Source organism: Periplaneta americana, chromosome 4, assembly GCF_040183065.1.
Source record: "Periplaneta americana isolate PAMFEO1 chromosome 4, P.americana_PAMFEO1_priV1, whole genome shotgun sequence".
In the NCBI taxonomy this organism is placed as follows: domain Eukaryota; kingdom Metazoa; phylum Arthropoda; class Insecta; order Blattodea; family Blattidae; genus Periplaneta; species Periplaneta americana.
Window position 1 is genome coordinate 206,832,496 of NC_091120.1, and position 17,619 is coordinate 206,850,114.

The 17,619-nt window shown below is 37.7% G+C and overlaps 1 protein-coding gene across 3 annotated transcripts in view; it reads left to right on the plus strand.

Annotated features, from left to right (window-relative positions):
* Positions 1-17,619, plus strand: part of LOC138698724 (inverted formin-2-like) — a 120,962-nt gene that overhangs the window by 15,933 nt on the left and 87,410 nt on the right. Inside the window, exon 1 of one of the 3 annotated variants that reach the window (XM_069824936.1) lies at positions 10,501-10,715. The exons of the other annotated variants lie outside the window; for them this stretch is intronic. The gene's annotated coding sequence lies outside the window, so the exon portion shown is untranslated. Of the gene's footprint in view, positions 1-10,500; positions 10,716-17,619 lie in introns of those variants that run through there. 3 annotated transcript variants of the gene reach the window in all.

Here is a 17,619-nt window from a genome sequence, read left to right on the forward strand (position 1 = left end):
ACGCCATTGTAATGTGTACTAAGATAAAACGTTTATAACCCATTATTGTATCAAGACATAACCAGCACATGACACTACCTTTTAAGGGAAAACAAATACGTATCGATGTTCAACACCTTCACTGACGGTAATGATGCAGGGTAAGGAAAGTTTTCTTCAGTTGGATATTATTGCAGAAATTAAAAAATAATTCTCAGAGAAAGATTAGTAATAGTAATATTATTCAAGAGCCGCAATAAATATCTCTGAGAGCCGCATGTGGCTCGCGGACCGCGTAATGACACCGCTGCCTTGTACCGGACTGCGCCACAATGCGAGAGTAGGATAATGTCCACGTTTCGTGGGGACGAGTCCTATTATTATTATTATTATTATTATTATTATTATTATTATTATTTACCACTAGACACAATTTTATATTAGGAGTTTTGGCCTTCTCAACAACCTCCTTCCATTCCTTCCGATGCTGTATAATTCATCCAGTTATTTTCATCATTTTAAAGTCGTTAGGACATCGTCTTCCCATCTGTTTTTTGGTCTACCCAATTAATTTTCTGGTAGTTATCGATTTCCATTCATAAAGTTTTTTAACCAGTCTCTGTTCTTGCATCCTGTTGTGCGACCAAGCCATCCTAGTCTTAGGGATTTATTATGTCTTTGTTCTTTATTAGTTAATTTAATTCATTGTTAGTTTTAATTCTTGTTGTTTTTTGTTGGACCAAAGATTCTTCTTAATATTTTCCCTTCAGATATGAATAGTCTCCGCTTACTAAGCACTCGCAGAGGCCTGACTGTTGTCCAGTATAAATTTAATTTAGGTTAGTTTGAGACTAATTTGCTTTTACAAAGTGGTAGATTACCGTACTATGCTTTATTATCAAGTATGATTCTCTCTTTAATTTCTTTTTATATTTTGTTAATTACTATTAACAGTTGAGCCAAGATATTTAAAATTTATTACTTGCAATTTTAAATTACTAATAATAAGGTCTTCTAATGTATTATTCCTTTTAACATGTTTTAAAAATTTGGTTTTCTTATCATTGATTATTATTATTATTATTATTATTATTAATTCAAATTTTATCGACTTTTCTTTCAAATTGTTGAATGTTTCAATCAAAGCTTCCTTTGTACTTGCAGCTAGCATTGTCATCTGCGTATGCTATACATTGTTTTAATTTCATAAGTTATCCATTTTTTGCAATATAGAATCTGAAACAAGACAAAATAATGTGGATCACCTTGTATAACACCATATTGTCTAATGAAATTGGGGTTTGTTTAAATAAACTTGGACTTCAGAGCATCTCTTCTGATTCATTTCAAGTGAAAAAAATTGAGGGGTTTCAATCTTGGTGCTCTTTAAATCAGAAAGGGAAAGGCGTCATCCTCTATAAGGAGTTCACTCCCGCCAGTAAATGGATCCGACAACCTGATCGCCTCACTAGCAGCGAATGGAGACAAGCTCTTAAAATGACAGCTAATGTTTGTCCCCTGCGTGCTATACCAGGAAGGTCCCGAGACGGAAACCACTGTCGTCGTTGCGTCAGTGAGATTGAAACTCTTGGCCACGTTTTGGGTGCCTGGCCTTTCAGCGAGACACTGCGGAACTCTAGACATCACAGCATCAGGTCCATGATTGCCGAAGCCTTGAGGAAGAAAGGTCTCACTGTGCACGAAGAAGTCCATGGCATCTCTCAAGAGGGATCCTGTCGGCGAATTGACATGCTTGCCATTCTCTACATTCGCCTGCATTATCGACCCGACAGTCAGGTTCGAGGCACAGGAACAACAGCCCGCTGACGTCCACGCAGAAAAATGCATGAAGTAGTTGGGCTAATGGTTGGCGCTAGGGGCACAATACCTCGCCTCTTTGCCAGTTTCTGCAAGAAGTTCCAGCTGAACAACGACTTTATTCGTGATGTTTCCCTTGCCGCTATCAGAGGATCACTTGCCATTTAAAAATACCACCTGTACTTCTTTTCCTAAAAAGGAAGAACTTTTATTTGAACGTCTAATCTGTTTGTTTACTGTGTTTAGGCCTGTTATATGTGTGCTATTATCCTTCCTGTCCTTCATTTCCCTTTTTTGTTCGTTCTCCACATTTCTCTTTTGTGATCTGTTTTGTTTTCATTCTGTGTGTTATGCTTTGTCCAATGAGGAAGAAAAACTGAAAGAGTGTCTCATATTATTAAAGTTTTATTATTATTGTTATCTATTATTATTATTATTATTATTATTATTATTATTATTATTATTATTATTATTGCATTTCTTTTGTCACTGCACAGAGGTATTGCCAATACTTACGAAGCAGCTGTCTTGTCAGTTCAAGAATGTCTTTTGATCTGCGGTGGTAAGGGTTACGGGTTGCCAGACGTCGCATGTTTTGATCTGCGGTGGTGAGGGTTACGGATTGCCAGACGTCGCATGTTTTGATCTGCGGTGGTGAGGGTTACGGATTGCCAGACGTCGCATGTTTTGATCTGCGGTGGTAAGGGTTACGGGTTGCCAGACGTCGCATGTTTTGATCTGCGGTGGTAAGGGTTACGGGTTGCCAGACGTCGCATGTTTTGATCTGCGGTGGTAAGGGTTACGGGTTGCCAGACGTCGCATGTTTTGATCTGCGGTGGTAAGGGTTACGGGTTGCCAGACGTCGCATGTTTTGATCTGCGGTGGTGAGGGTTACGGGTTGCCAGACGTCGCATGTTTTGATCTGCGGTGGTAAGGGTTACGGATTGCCAGACGTCGCATGTTTTGATCTGCGGTGGTAAGGGTTACGGGTTGCCAAACGTCGCATGTTTTGATCTGCGGTGGTAAGGGTAACGGATTGCCAGACGTCGCATGTTTTGATCTGCGGTGGTAAGGGTTACGGATTGCCAGACGTCGCATGTTTTGATCTGCGGTGGTAAGGGTTACGGGTTGCCAGACGTCGCATGTTTTGTTCTGCGGTGGTGAGGGTTACGGATTGCCAGACGTCGCATGTTTTGATCTGCGGTGGTAAGGGTTACGGGTTGCCAGATGTCGCATGTTTTGATCTGCGGTGGTAAGGGTTACGGGTTGCCAGACGTCGCATGTTTTGATCTGCGGTGGTGAGGGTTACGGATTGCCAGACGTCGCATGTTTTGATCTGCGGTGGTAAGGGTTACGGATTGCCAGACGTCGCATGTTTTGATCTGCGGTGGTAAGGGTTACGGGTTGCCAGATGTCGCATGTTTTGATCTGCGGTGGTAAGGGTTACGGGTTGCCAGATGTCGCATGTTTTGATCTGCGGTGGTAAGGGTTACGGGTTGCCAGACGTCGCATGTTTTGATCTGCGGTGGTGAGGGTTACGGATTGCCAGATGTCGCATGTTTTGATCTGCGGTGGTAAGGGTTACGGATTGCCAGACGTCGCATGTTTTGATCTGCGGTGGTGAGGGTTACGGATTGCCAGACGTCGCATGTTTTGATCTGCGGTGGTGAGGGTTACGGGTTGCCAGACGTCGCATGTTTTGATCTGCGGTGGTGAGGGTTACGGATTGCCAGATGTCGCATGTTTTGATCTGCGGTGGTAAGGGTTACGGATTGCCAGACGTCGCATGTTTTGATCTGCGGTGGTGAGGGTTACGGGTTGCCAGACGTCGCATGTTTTGATCTGCGGTGGTGAGGGTTACGGATTGCCAGATGTCGCATGTTTTGATCTGCGGTGGTAAGGGTTACGGATTGCCAGACGTCGCATGTTTTGATCTGCGGTGGTGAGGGTTACGGATTGCCAGACGTCGCATGTTTTGATCTGCGGTGGTGAGGGTTATGGGTTGCCAGATGTCGCATGTTTTGATCTGCGGTGGTAAGGGCTACGGATTGCCAGACGTCGCATGTTTTGATCTGCGGTGGTGAGGGTTACGGATTGCCAGACGTCGCATGTTTTAAGGGACAACCCCACATTTAAAGAAAATGTCTCGAGTCCCTTATGAGTCTTTCACGGGACAAATATTATCCCGTATTTTGAAGATGAATAACATTTGTATTGTACTCAAATTCTATCAGGAAAAGGGTCGTGCAATGTGTTTTTACATGCGTTAAGCGTTTAGGCATGCGATGAGAATGATGCGACTGTGCAGATATCAGACTGGTCTACGCGTAGCCTTCAACATGCGATCTCGAGCGGGACACGTCCCAACCCACACCGGCTGACTACACTAAGGTTCGCCACAAGTGCCACTATCGATTTTTGAATGGAAAGTCCAGGTCTGACCGGAATTCGAACCCGGTCTGCGTAGGTCACTGCAGGGAATAGCAGTAGTAAGCGAAAAGCAATCACTCAGTGTTTTAAGACGGCTCTTGCTCCGTCGGCCACTTGGTACACCCCTGACATGTGTGGACACTGTCATGCAGTGCACGAGGGTAGGCCACTAGAGGGAACCCGAGAGCTGGAACTTGAACTGAGAGGTTGCAATCTTGTGTCTGTTTTTGTTTTCATGTGTTAGTTAGTGTGATGTATTTTTTGTGTTCTTGTGTTTGTGTTGTATTCTTATGTTTTTTGTGATTATGTTTTGTCTTACGTATTATGTTGTCTATTATGTTAGGGTTGTATCCGTTTTCTTGTGCTATGTATTTGATTGTGTCTAGCTCTTCGTTGTAATCCTGTTGGTTCATTGGTATGTTGAGTAGTCTGTGTACCATTGTTCGGAATGCAGCTTGTTTGTGTTATGTGGGATGGTTGGATGTGTTGTGTATGTGTGTTGTTGTTGTTGTTGTGGGTTTTCTGTATACTTTGAATGTGTGTTTGTTGTCTACTTTTGTTATTGTGATGTCTAGAAAATTTGTGGATTTGTTGTTTTCAATTTCTAATGAGTAGTGTAGCTTTGGGTGTATTTTGTTTGTGTGTTGATGTAGGTTTTGGATCTGTCTTTTGTTTCCTTTGTATAGTATTAGTATATCATCTACATATCTGTGCCAATATATGACGTCTGCGTGTTTGTTGTTGTTTTTGTTTAGTATGCATATCTGTTCTAAATTGCAACCTCATTCAAGAAATTAAATTACAACATCGCATACAGAACAAATGACACTCTACAAAAACATCTCAACACACAAACAAATACAACCACACAGGCGTATACAAACTCAAATGTAACACCTGCAACAACTTCTACATAGGACAGACAGGGAGATCATTTCAAACACGTTACAAAGAACACATTCGTTCTGCCAGGACAAACAGTGAACCAATATTTCTATTTGGATGTGTTACGAAGATTACGAGAGAGTGTGCGACGAAAACGGCCCGAAATGTGGGGAAATGGGAACTGGTTGCTTCACCACGACAATGCTCCAGCCCACACAGCTCTGACGGTCCGACAGTTTTTGACAAACAACAACATGGTGCTTGTGCCTCATCCACCCTACTCACCCGATCTGGCTCCGTCGGACTTTTTTTTGTTTCCACGGATGAAGAAATGTCTGAAAGGAAAGCGAATCAGTGATGTGGATGACGTCAAAGAAAACACGCTAACGGCTTTGAACAGTGTCCTGCCTCAAGAGTTCCAGCACTGTTTTCAGCAGTGGCAAAAGCGTTGGGACAAGTGCATTAATGCACATGGACAATACTGTGGAGGGGACTAAAGTTCTGTGAATGTAGAGTTCAATAAAAATTCAATTATCCGATTATTCCCCCCCCCCCTCGTATTATCGCTCTCTCAAAGAGATTTACAATTTTAAGATAAATACTGGCAAATGAATCATTTTCTACCTACTAGTGGAATCATTAGCCAATTTTGAAAATTGACTTCGTCCATCTCTGGTGGCAAGCAGATGTGGATTCGATGGACCAAATTTAGCTGCACCGGTCGTTTCATGTATCGCAATTCATGCAAAGTTATTGCTTGTATCTCCTCTGATGTTATCGACAACTTAGAACAGTTTCGAAATACCTAATTATTTGAGATGAATTTTCAAACATTTTCATTGATGTATGTATTTTTTATATTTTGTAAAGTCGGGTTTTTCTTGTTAAACTAAGAACTAGTGACTTAAACAGGGGAAAAGACGTGATACCCGTCCATAATCTTCTATGAAATCCTAGAAATTGTGTACAGTTTTGAGTGTTGTTCTTATTTATTATTTTGATGATTTAAGGGGAGAGGATGGTATTATTTTTAACTTTTTTCCTATTTGGTGTAAAATATTAATTTTTTGTATGTAGAGAGCTCATGGCTATAGCAACTCAACCAAATATAAATATTTTGAAAAAAATTTTTGGGAGCCAGATTTGAAAACAAAAATGTACCCAGTGCAGGATTTTACTAAACTCGATATATCTAAGCAATTTTTAAAGATAAATTCAAACAGTTTGTTACAATTTATTTATAAAATCATGTTCTACAAACTGCCTATAACAGAATGTTGATATTAATCTCTACATTTGTAAAATAAACAATTAAAATGTAATAACATTTTTTTTTTATTTTCTTTCTTGCAAACAGACGGACTTATTTTTAAAATGAAATCAATTAGGAAAATTCTGTTAGACAAAAGTTTCCTAGTAGTCCAGAGAATGTGTATTCTAAATTTCATACATATATATTTAATACTTCAAAAATTATATCGATTTTTGTCTGGCAATGTAGCAAAAAAATAAAGTTCCAGAAACAGCAATCAAAGGGAGTGTGATTTAATAATCCAGAGCGCAGGAACTTTAAAAATGGCGTCTCGACATCCAATAAGAGCACAGATATCCACAAAATGTTATACAATGTACGTATTCCACACACATCACAGAGTATTTTAAAGAAAAATTTGGTTTTGAAAAAAAAAAGAAGTTCCGGAAACAACAAACAAAGGGCGGTGTGATTTAAAAATCCAGAGCGCAGGAAGTTTAAAAATGGCGTTTCAACATCCGATAAGGGCACAAATACCCACAAAATATCATATAATATATTCCACACATATCACAGAGTATTTTAAGGAAAAAATCTTATTTTTCGAAAATTTACTCATTTTTCACCAAAAAATACCATCCTCTTCCCTTAAGCTGAAAGATGTGTTGATAATCTTTTCTTCATTAGATTCAAACCATTAAATGTAATTCATTAAGAGCAGAGCTAGAACATAGGAAATTAGTGTAATGAAGGCCAGTAATTACCACTGGACCTATAGTTGAGCCTTGTGGAACCCCATAATGTGTACAGGTGAGACTCGACCAATTATCATGCCTTCTGCCACGAAAAGTTCTAAAAATATTCCGTGTATTTCCTCGAATGCCATAGATTTATAATTTAGATAATTAAAATGTGATCAATGCAATCGAAAGCTTTGGTGAGATCACAAAATCTGGCTTTAACTTGTGACTTATTTTCAAAATCTCTTAAAATTTCCGTTAATAAAAGCTCTATTTTATTGTTGATTTTCCTTTCCTAAAGCCAAATTGGTTAGTAGTAAAAGATCAAAATTTTTAAAGGAATCATAAATTTGAGTGAAATTCATATTCAGATACTTAGATAGGCTGGAATGACAGAACTACTTGGACTTGAACTGTACGTGCCTTTTTTATACATTGGGATTACTTCCGAAATTTTTACTTGACCTGGAAATAATATACCCTATTTAATACGAATATTAATCACGTATGTAAGAGGAATATAAACTACATTATTTTTTTTAAACCATTGGATATATAAAAAACATCTTTGATCTTTTCATGGTTTTTATAATGTTCCAAATCTCATCAACGATGGCCTCTTTCCATTTAAAAGTACATAACATTTTGTCATTTCCGGTTAGTAATTGCGTAGGGAATAACTCGAAAAGTTGAATTTTAATAGAAAAAGGAGCATCGTCTGCGGACCTCTGGAAAAAGAACTAAGGAAGAGATTAGTGAAGTGCTTTGTGTGGGGTGTTGCATTGTATGGAGCAGAAACATGGACATTACGACGAAGTGAAGAGAAGCAAATAGAAGCATTTGAAATGTGGATATGGAGAAGAATGGAACGTGTGAAATGGACAGACAGAATAAGAAATGATCAGGAAGAGAAAAAGGAATTGGTTTGGTCACTGGCTGAGAAGAAATTGTCTACAGAAGGATACTCTGGAAGGAATGGTGAACGGGAGAAGATTCGGAGCAGAAGAAGATATCACATGATAGAAGACATTGAGATATATGGATTATAGGCTATATGGAGACTAAGAGGAATGCAGAAAATAGCAGATTGGAGAAAACTGGGTTTGCAGTGAAAGACCTGCCCTTAGGGAGAACACTATGAATGTATATACAATACGTAAGGTAGCTTTATCTGAAACTGTTGCCTGAGCTATACTGCTGTAGACTTTAAAGAACATTAAATGACGGAGAGGACTACATTAATTTGAAATACAATTGGTACAGATATTTTACAGAAAGAAGTTTTTGAGTGGAGATGTAATGGTGTAACATATTTAACAATATATCCGTAACAATAAATTATATTTCAAGTACATCATTCCCTGATAATTTGACTCGTAGATACTGAATATGAATAAAATTCGTCTAATAGTTTAGTAGAAATCACTGTATATAGACAGACTAGTACTAAAATTATTATATTTCATGTACATCATTCCCTGATAAATTGACTCGTAGATACTGAATATGAATAAAATTCGTCTAATAGTTTAGTAGAAATCACTGTACATAGACAGATTAGTACTAAAATTATTTTATGCTCGACCATGCCGAAATGTAGTAAGTATACACCTGGTAGCAGTCCTTTAATGCATGTCATTAAAGTACACCTATTCATTAAAGTTCAGGTTTTCGATTATTCTCGGATATGCAATCGAAAGACAACGAGGGAAACGTCACGGAGGCTGGAAATCCAATACTGTCGCAGAAGGTTATGTTCTGTTACTATAATAATTAGCGTTAATTGTAAATAATATTCAAATAAATTCGATTTGTCATCTCGTTTTTCAATTCTAAATCAGTTTCCAGGTTATATCAAAATTAGTTCATATTATTCTCTACATTACATCAAGGTCAATGACATTATTGTTCCTCGGAAAAAATCAATACTTTCGCGTCTGTGCACATCTCACAATTTACGAGCTATGCACAAGATCACTTCCGATCTTCAGTCAGATACAAATAAAATGAATACTTCTGAATAATTTCAAATTAGAAATATGGTCGAGCATAAAAAGTCGTATGAAACTTACCTATAATGATAATTAAGACGCTCGTATGAAAATTATGAAACTCGCTTGCGCTCGTTTCATAAACAAACATACTCGCGTCTTAATTACTATCATTATAGGCTCGTTGCATAAGTTACTAATATTTCATGATAAATGTACTCATAGATATTGAATATAAATAAAATTGGTCGAATAGTTTAGTTGAAATTCGCTGTACACAGACAGACTAGTACTAAAATTATTATATTTCGTGTACATCATTCCCTGATAAATTGACTCGTAGATACAGAATATGAATAAAATTCGTCTGATAATTTAGTACAAATCACTGTACACAGACAGACTAATACTAAAATTATTATATTTCGTGTACATCATTCCCTGTTAAATTGACTCATTGATACTGAAATAATATGAATAATATCCGTCCAATAGTTTAGTAGAAATCGCTGTACACAGATAGACTAGTACTAAAATTATTATATTTCATGTACATCATTCCCTGATAAATTGACTAGTAGATACTGAATATGAACAAAATCCGTCCAATAGTTTAGTAGAAATCGCTGTACACAGACAGACTAGTACTAAAATTATTATATTTCATGTACATCATTCCCTGATAAATTGACTCGTAGATACTGAATATGAACAAAATCCGTCCAATAGTTTAGTAGAAATCGCTGTACACAGACAGACTAGTACTGAAATTATTGTATTTCATGTACATCATTCCCTGATAAATTGACTAGTAGATACTGAATATGAACAAAATCCGTCCAGTAGTTCAATAGAAATTGCTGTACACAGACATACAGAGGGTATCCCGAAAATAACTTACATTATCAGTGTATCAGTGGTGACTTTTTCGCAACATAAGTTACAATACTTTGTATTTGTACTTCGTGCAAAGTGTAGAGAGAAAGTAAAACGAAACTGAACAGGGGTTAAAGAACCAAACGCTTGCAATATTATTCAAGATGAACTTAATCATGGATCTTGCATTTTATAATAATAGTTCGTATCTGTGTATTTGACTTCATCACTGACCCACTTCAAAATCTGAACTCATGCATTTTTCTCGTTATTAGACTAAGTTTGTGATTGTGTGGGTTTTAAAATAGAAATAACAATTTCTGTTGAATCGGGAACACCCACGGTCTTGTTCTAACGAAGTAGTGGTCAGTGACGTCATCGCCGTGGTTTGGTGTCTGATCGTCTTCTCGCTGGAGCGACATTCATCTCGTTCCAGTGTCTCAGCACTCACGGCGGTTGCTATGTGCAAATCGTTTTTGTTTTGTTTGTTTACCCTGAGCACGCGCTTGCGCGGATCGCCGACCGGCCAACTAGTGAAAGTGGAGTGCGAGTCTATGTGGCCGTGAGAGCAGCGCGCTGTTCAGTGTTCGTCACTTGTTCTCTTCCAGTGCGCAGCTGCAGACCGCGTCTTGTGTCCGTCATTGTTGTGATTGTTGTTTGTTTTCTTCAGTGTGTATGTGTGTGTGTTTTTTGTGTGGTGTTTATAGTGTGAAGTCAACTTTCTTCATCTCGCCTCATCATGATGTAAGTAGTTGAATAACAGACCCTCGCTTTCTCGCCAACAATCGTAGTGTGGGTGTGAGTCCTGACAGCTGATGGCGCAAATCTTCCATATTTTGAAACCGTCGGCTGTTTAGAGACATTTTATATCCAGTTCTAGATCTGAAACTTAATGAATTGCTATTACGTAATAATTACGGATTTCAGATATAACTTCGTGGCGCAGCAAAGCTCTTTCCTCCATCGGGAAATTAAATTTGAGAGACAGTATATTTCGGTCTACGTTGTATAACAATGCAATTTTATTGTACTAGTTAACAGTTAAGCTTCCGACAGTTATTATCATTATGCACATCAAGCACTACACACCAATACATGTTCCAATTAGAAACCGTTTCATTTTTTATGAATATTTTTTTTTACGGAATATGTATGGTAAGACTTTTTTGTGTTAAATTTCAACGTACTTCGTTTACATGTTTCGACCTATTTATGGGTCACAGGAAAGTCTTACCACACATATTCCGAAGTGATACAGTGTTAAAAGTTGTGTAATCAAGATGTATAATTTTTTTTAATTGGAAATTATAAATTAAGGCCATGAAGTTATAAATATTAAAATCAAATTTCAAACTGTAACCTTAAAATGTGTGTATGTATCCAGGCCTATATATTTCTGAATTAAATTACAAACTGTAACCTTAACATGTGCGTATGTATCCAGACCTATATACAGTTCTGAATTAAATTTAATCGTGCATCTCTCCGCCTCCTGCCTGGAGTCGATTTCCTATAGGTCTGTATGGTATTTAAGCGTAGGCTTATTAGCATGCTGTAGCATGCAACTCACACTCTAACTATTAACATGAAAACCGATCTCAGAGAATGAACCCACAAAAGAAAGGCGAAACTAAAACTGATGGAGCACTGTTAAGGTTGTTAAATACAGCCTTAGTGTTGGGAATAAAGTTCTAAATTATGCTATTAGAGGACAATTGTGTACAAATGTAATTCTAGTAGTAATAAAACAAGAACAGGGGACACAACTCAGAATGGCAAGCGTAGGTACAATACTTGGAATTGTGGGAGAAACTGGCAGGGCAAGATCCACCATATGTAAAGAGTTGACTGTTGTGTAATCCTGCTTGGTAATGAAGTAGGCTTATGCAATTAAAATTTGTTGCCAAATTTACGAACTTATTGTGATGCTTCCACTATATTGAAATGTTGCAATCACGTTTATGCATCCTTTTGCACGTGCGGATTTGCTCAGTTCTCAGTAGCGCGGCGTCACCTTCATCTGCTTTCTTCATACTTGTGACGTCATGACGTCCGGTGCGACTTTGCGCCCTCCAATGGGGGATTTCTTGAAAATCCATCGCCCATCCGATTATCATAAGCAACTTCAATATGGTGGCCTTGTGAAACTGCGCAGTCAGTGCAGCGCGGCGCCTTCGGTATGTTCCCAGTGGCCAGGGTTTGTAATCTGGGGGTGGGCTTGGGGAACTGCATTAAAATATTAATGCTGTAATAAGGAACTATTCTTGTCTGGACAATGTCCATGCATTTACATACGTATTTAATAATTTTTGTAAATTAATATTATAAGCCTATTATATAGAGGGATCACAATTTACCATATTTATAATTTTATGTCAGCATGAATGAAATGAAAAAAGTAAAACTTGCTTGGCTCAGTAGAAATACTAATGTAGATTGATGCGTCTATTGTGGAGGGCATCAGATTTGTCTAAGCTGGTGTCTTTGGTTAATTCCCTTTCAATGCAAAGAATTACTCGACTGCCTAAGGGCTCGTCTGCCATTCGGTTACAGAGGTAGCCTATGTTTTTATATTCCGCATACAGAAAAATAAACGTTCGCACGAATTGTCAGTAGAATAAGAGCTAGTTCGTATATTTCATGAAAAGCTAACTTAAATAATATTATTTAAAAAATTTACAAATTCCACTAATGTCTTTATCACACACTCACTTTTAGATTCATAGCGACTCATTGTGTTAGGAAGAAGTTGAAGACTATCTCTATCACAGTGATGATAATGTTAGGCAAATGGGTTTAGAATGTCATATGCTAAGGGTACGTAATACTGTGTCCTGGCTGGTAGCTTGACTCCTTACCTTGCTGGAAGGAATGCAATGGAGACGTGCAAGACGAAGACTGTTCGGCCGATTGCCTTCTAGCCTGTTAGCCCGCTGGTAGCTGGTATAATGGATCGTATTATTTTTTTCAGCTACCAGCGACCTATATGCCTTCACTTCGCATGCATCCTGAGAGTCCATGCAACTTCCCCACGTGCTAAATGCCTACTGCTATTCATTTCGACGCGTATAATGAATTGTGAAAGATTAATTTCAAATAATAATAATAATAATAATAATAATAATTATTATTATTATTATTATTATTACTGTTGCCAGAATAATACAATAGAAAGAAATTAATTTTGAATCTTGCGTACACTACTTTTAACACTTGAATATAAGTAATTGATTAACTAGCGGACTTTTACTCGTGTTAATTATGTAAGTCTGTGCGGCTTACACCCAAACAGAAGGATTGTCAATGGGATCACCCATATCTAGCACTAGCAGAAATATTTCTACACAACATAGAACAAACATACATACTCAACAATGAACACAACAAATATGCAGACAACATAATATACTGGCACAGATACGTAGACGACATACTCATACTATACAAAGGAAACGAACGACAAATACACAAACTACACCAATACATAAACAAAATACACCCAAAACTTCAATACACACTGGAACTCGAAAACAATAACTCCATAAATTTCCTAGACATCACCATAACAAAAGTTGACAACAAACACACCTTCAAAATATACAGAAAACCAACCACCACCACCACACACATACACAACACATCTAACCACCCCACACAACACAAACATGCTGCACTCAGGACAATGGTACACAGATTACTGAACATACCCATGAGCCAACAACACTACAATGAAGAAGTGAACACAATCAAATACATAGCACAAGAAAATGATTACAACCCAAACATAATAGACAACATCATAAGGAAGACAAAACAAAAACTTAACAAACACAAAAACACGCAAAACACAACACAAACACAAGAACACAAGAAATACATCACACTAACATACGAAAACAAAAGCACACATAAGATCGCATCTTCATTCAGAAAGCAGAAATACAACATAGCATACAGAACAGAAAACACACTACAAAGACATCTCAACACACAAACAACACAAACAAATAAATACGACCACACAGGCGTATACAAACTCACATGTAATAGTTGCGATAAGTTCTACATAGGACAGACAGGCAGATCATTCCAAACTCGCTACAAAGAACACATTAAAGCAATAACCAGAGGACACAATACATCTACATACGCCGATCACATAACCAATGCTAACCATACATACAATAATATAAATGCGGACATGGGAATCCTACACATACAATCCAAGAACCAAAAACTCAACTCAACAACACACAATATGAAATATACAGACACACTAAAACACACCCAGATCAATTTCAGTACACACACACTATTTGACCCCGCTTTTCAACAATGAAACGCACCCACACAACAGGCAGAGAAGTTCGAGATGATGCCGAGATCTAGTAGGCTCTGAGGATGGTGTGATGAAGCATCGAAACAGCTGTAAGCCGCACAGACTTACATAATTAACACGAGTAAGTCCGCTAGTTAATCAATTACTTAGAAAGAAATTGTACATTTACAAAATTCTAGCACTCCCTAAAAGAGAGTGTTCTAGAGCTCAGGGAAGGATTCGATACATAATAAATTTACATGCATAAATTACAATAAAATAGGATCTAACAATTAATAATTACTCATATCAAATTGCTTACATACATTTTGAAATTTCAAACTGTTGGAGGTAAACAGATGTGCGTCCCGCTGCGGACACCCTGTATGTAATTCTATATGTTTGTGGTTTGGTTTTTTCTGCAAAGTGACATACATTTCAGATGACATTCTGCAAAAATGATCCAACTCGTACGTTTGCATTGATGCAGTAGATACTGTGTGAATATTTTTAGTGACATTAATTCAGTTCTAGTGTTTTGACTAAGGCAAGTCTTTCACTGCAAACCCAACATTCTCCAATCGTTTCTGTTTTTCCGCCTTCCTCTTAGTCTCCGCATATGATCCATGTATCTTAATGTTGTTAAAGGACAAAGATCTATATTAATAATTATGTAATTTGTTTAACATTAATATAGACAGAGTACGTGAATTATAATTATTGAAATGTAATATTAAATTTATACATATCAAATTGCCGCATGATTATGTTTCTTTTAAACCACAGAAAATTGTATAAAAGTTTACAGAAAAAATAGTACTAGTGGCAGTAGTAACACGCGTAATAACCGTTACAATCAACATCAAATAGTGCAAGAAAAGAATATACAGTACAGACATACACAGTTCTGTCCTTATTACAAAATTAATAATTTTACTCAACTTAGAAGTGTAGCTAGTTTTCCTGATAATGCGTCTCATATGAGTCTGCAGTCAAAGCAATGCAGAAATCCTTTGCGTCACTAGTTATTAGATCATAATTGATTGTAGACCGCGAATCTTTGGCGTTACGCGTTACTATTAGTTTACCATTGGGCAACAAAGGAATTGGCCTATCACCTAGACCAGGCATGCCAGAAATCAGACTCTAAGGGTGCAATTCATAGACATTTCGCTAGCCCGCGCTACGAGTGTGCTAAACTAGCCCCGGCTATCGAGTGATTACTTGTACAGGATTCATATATCATATCGCTAACACTGGCTTATGAATAAAAAACGTTAGTTCGCTGATCATCCACCGGAAGCCCGCGCTAAGAATGTCTATGAATTTGGCCCTAAATGTGCAGTTATGTGCGCGGATCGCCGGTCTGTGTAGACTGCATCATTCAAGCGTTGCTCTTACCAGTTCTCAGCTGGAGGGGTGTACAATAATCTATTCTGAGCTCTAGGGTTGGATTAAATGGGCATTTGGACATTATAAACACACTTAGCGAAAGGAAAAAACACAGTTATTATCAGTGTCTATACTTGACAATTGAAGGGTACAGAGAAAAAACGAACAGTCACAATTCTCATAAGGGTGACGACATCATTTAATTTAGTATATTACTGCTAAATGTACGTGTTTTTCTTATCAAAACTGGTGAAGGAGAATTATCACTACGTATATAATCATCCTTTCCTACATTTTCATTAGGCACAACAATAAATTTTGCAGTAATATACTGAATTAGATGATGACATCACCCTTAAGAAAATTGTGACGCTGTTCGTTTTTTCTCTGTACCCTTCAATTGTAGGTGGTGACAGGATTTTTTCTCGTTGCCAAACTTTCAGAACGGCCCCGAGGTTCACTCAGCCTCCTATAAAACTGAGTACCGGGTCTTTCCCGGGGGTAAAAGGCGGCCAGAGCGTGGTGCCGACCACACCACCTCATTCTAGTGCCGAGGTCATGGAAAGCATGGGGCTCTACCTCCATGCCCCCCAAATGCCTTCATGGCATGTTACGGGGATACCTTTACCTTTACCTTTTTACCCTTCAATTGTAATACAAGAAACTTTAGGCTTACTCAGTTATACTTCACAAAGTAGTGGTTTGTAAAGCGTAATTTATTAAAATGATTTTTATATAGTATTCGAAGAAAAAGAATATTGCAGCAATTTCGAAACAGCGAAAACGAACAAGTATTTCATTTTACGTAGTAGGTACTAATTATTTTAAAGCAATAGGCTTAGACCCTGCTCTTTCATTGTTGGTCGAACATTATTATTTATTGGGCGACAAATGTTGAAGAAAATATACTTCCAATTAATTACATGCAGTAGGATATTGTGAAGTTTTTACACTGAAATAATTCCCTTGCTGTATGTCAATATAAATTAACATTAATTTGAATAAATAATATAAATTAAGCTTAGAATTTAAATTCACATATAATTTGTTTGGAAAACGTTGAGAGCAAGTATCGACAAGTTGGGAGCGTTACTCAAAGAAATTAAAAGTCGCTGCGAAGCGACGATGTTCTATTTATGTCAGGTTTAAAGATTTATTAATGTAAGTATATTAGCATAATATAGTGATGTGAGATGGAAAAATTTCTATTATATATTTTTCTAGAAACTTTTTCCTCCTTGCAAATAGTTGCTTTCTTCGCTCCTTACAACCTCAAGAGCCTCACATGTATTCCTCACTATATTCTCATCACTTATCAGCTTATGAAATGAAAGTCGTAAGTCGTCTAACCTTTGATGGCTGTGTTAGTACAGACTCCAAAACAACGCCATTGTCAAGTTCGTTTTGCCGTGAGAGTACTGATTAAGAAATAAGCGCAGGCAATATCATATTTTGAGAACTTTACTGATCTGGTCTAAACTGTTACCTCGACATGGGCTGATGAAAGCCTTTCATTTTAAAATAATTATTGTTTGCTGAGGAAAGCATTATAACAATTATATTATATGATTCGTAATTTCTCCTCTCCGTTATCTGTGAACTCCTCACTTTATTTATCATAACTCATTCACAGACAGCCAAATCGGCACCCATACTGAAAGAGAAGCTGATATGCTGTATAGCTCTGTCGCGTTCCCCCCAAGGCGATTCACTCCCTCCAGGTAGGGGAATAGAGAGTGCACATCGCACAGAGACTACTGCACAATGTGCAGGGTTTTGGCATGCCTGACCTAGACCAATTTCTGCATATTCTCCTTCAAACGATTCACAGCTGAACTCGTTTTCACGTTCTAAAGTATGCGATTGTACAAACCTTTGCCCTCTGCTTAAATGAGCCATTTGAAACACTAGATTTTAGCAAAGGCTGATCCCATACAA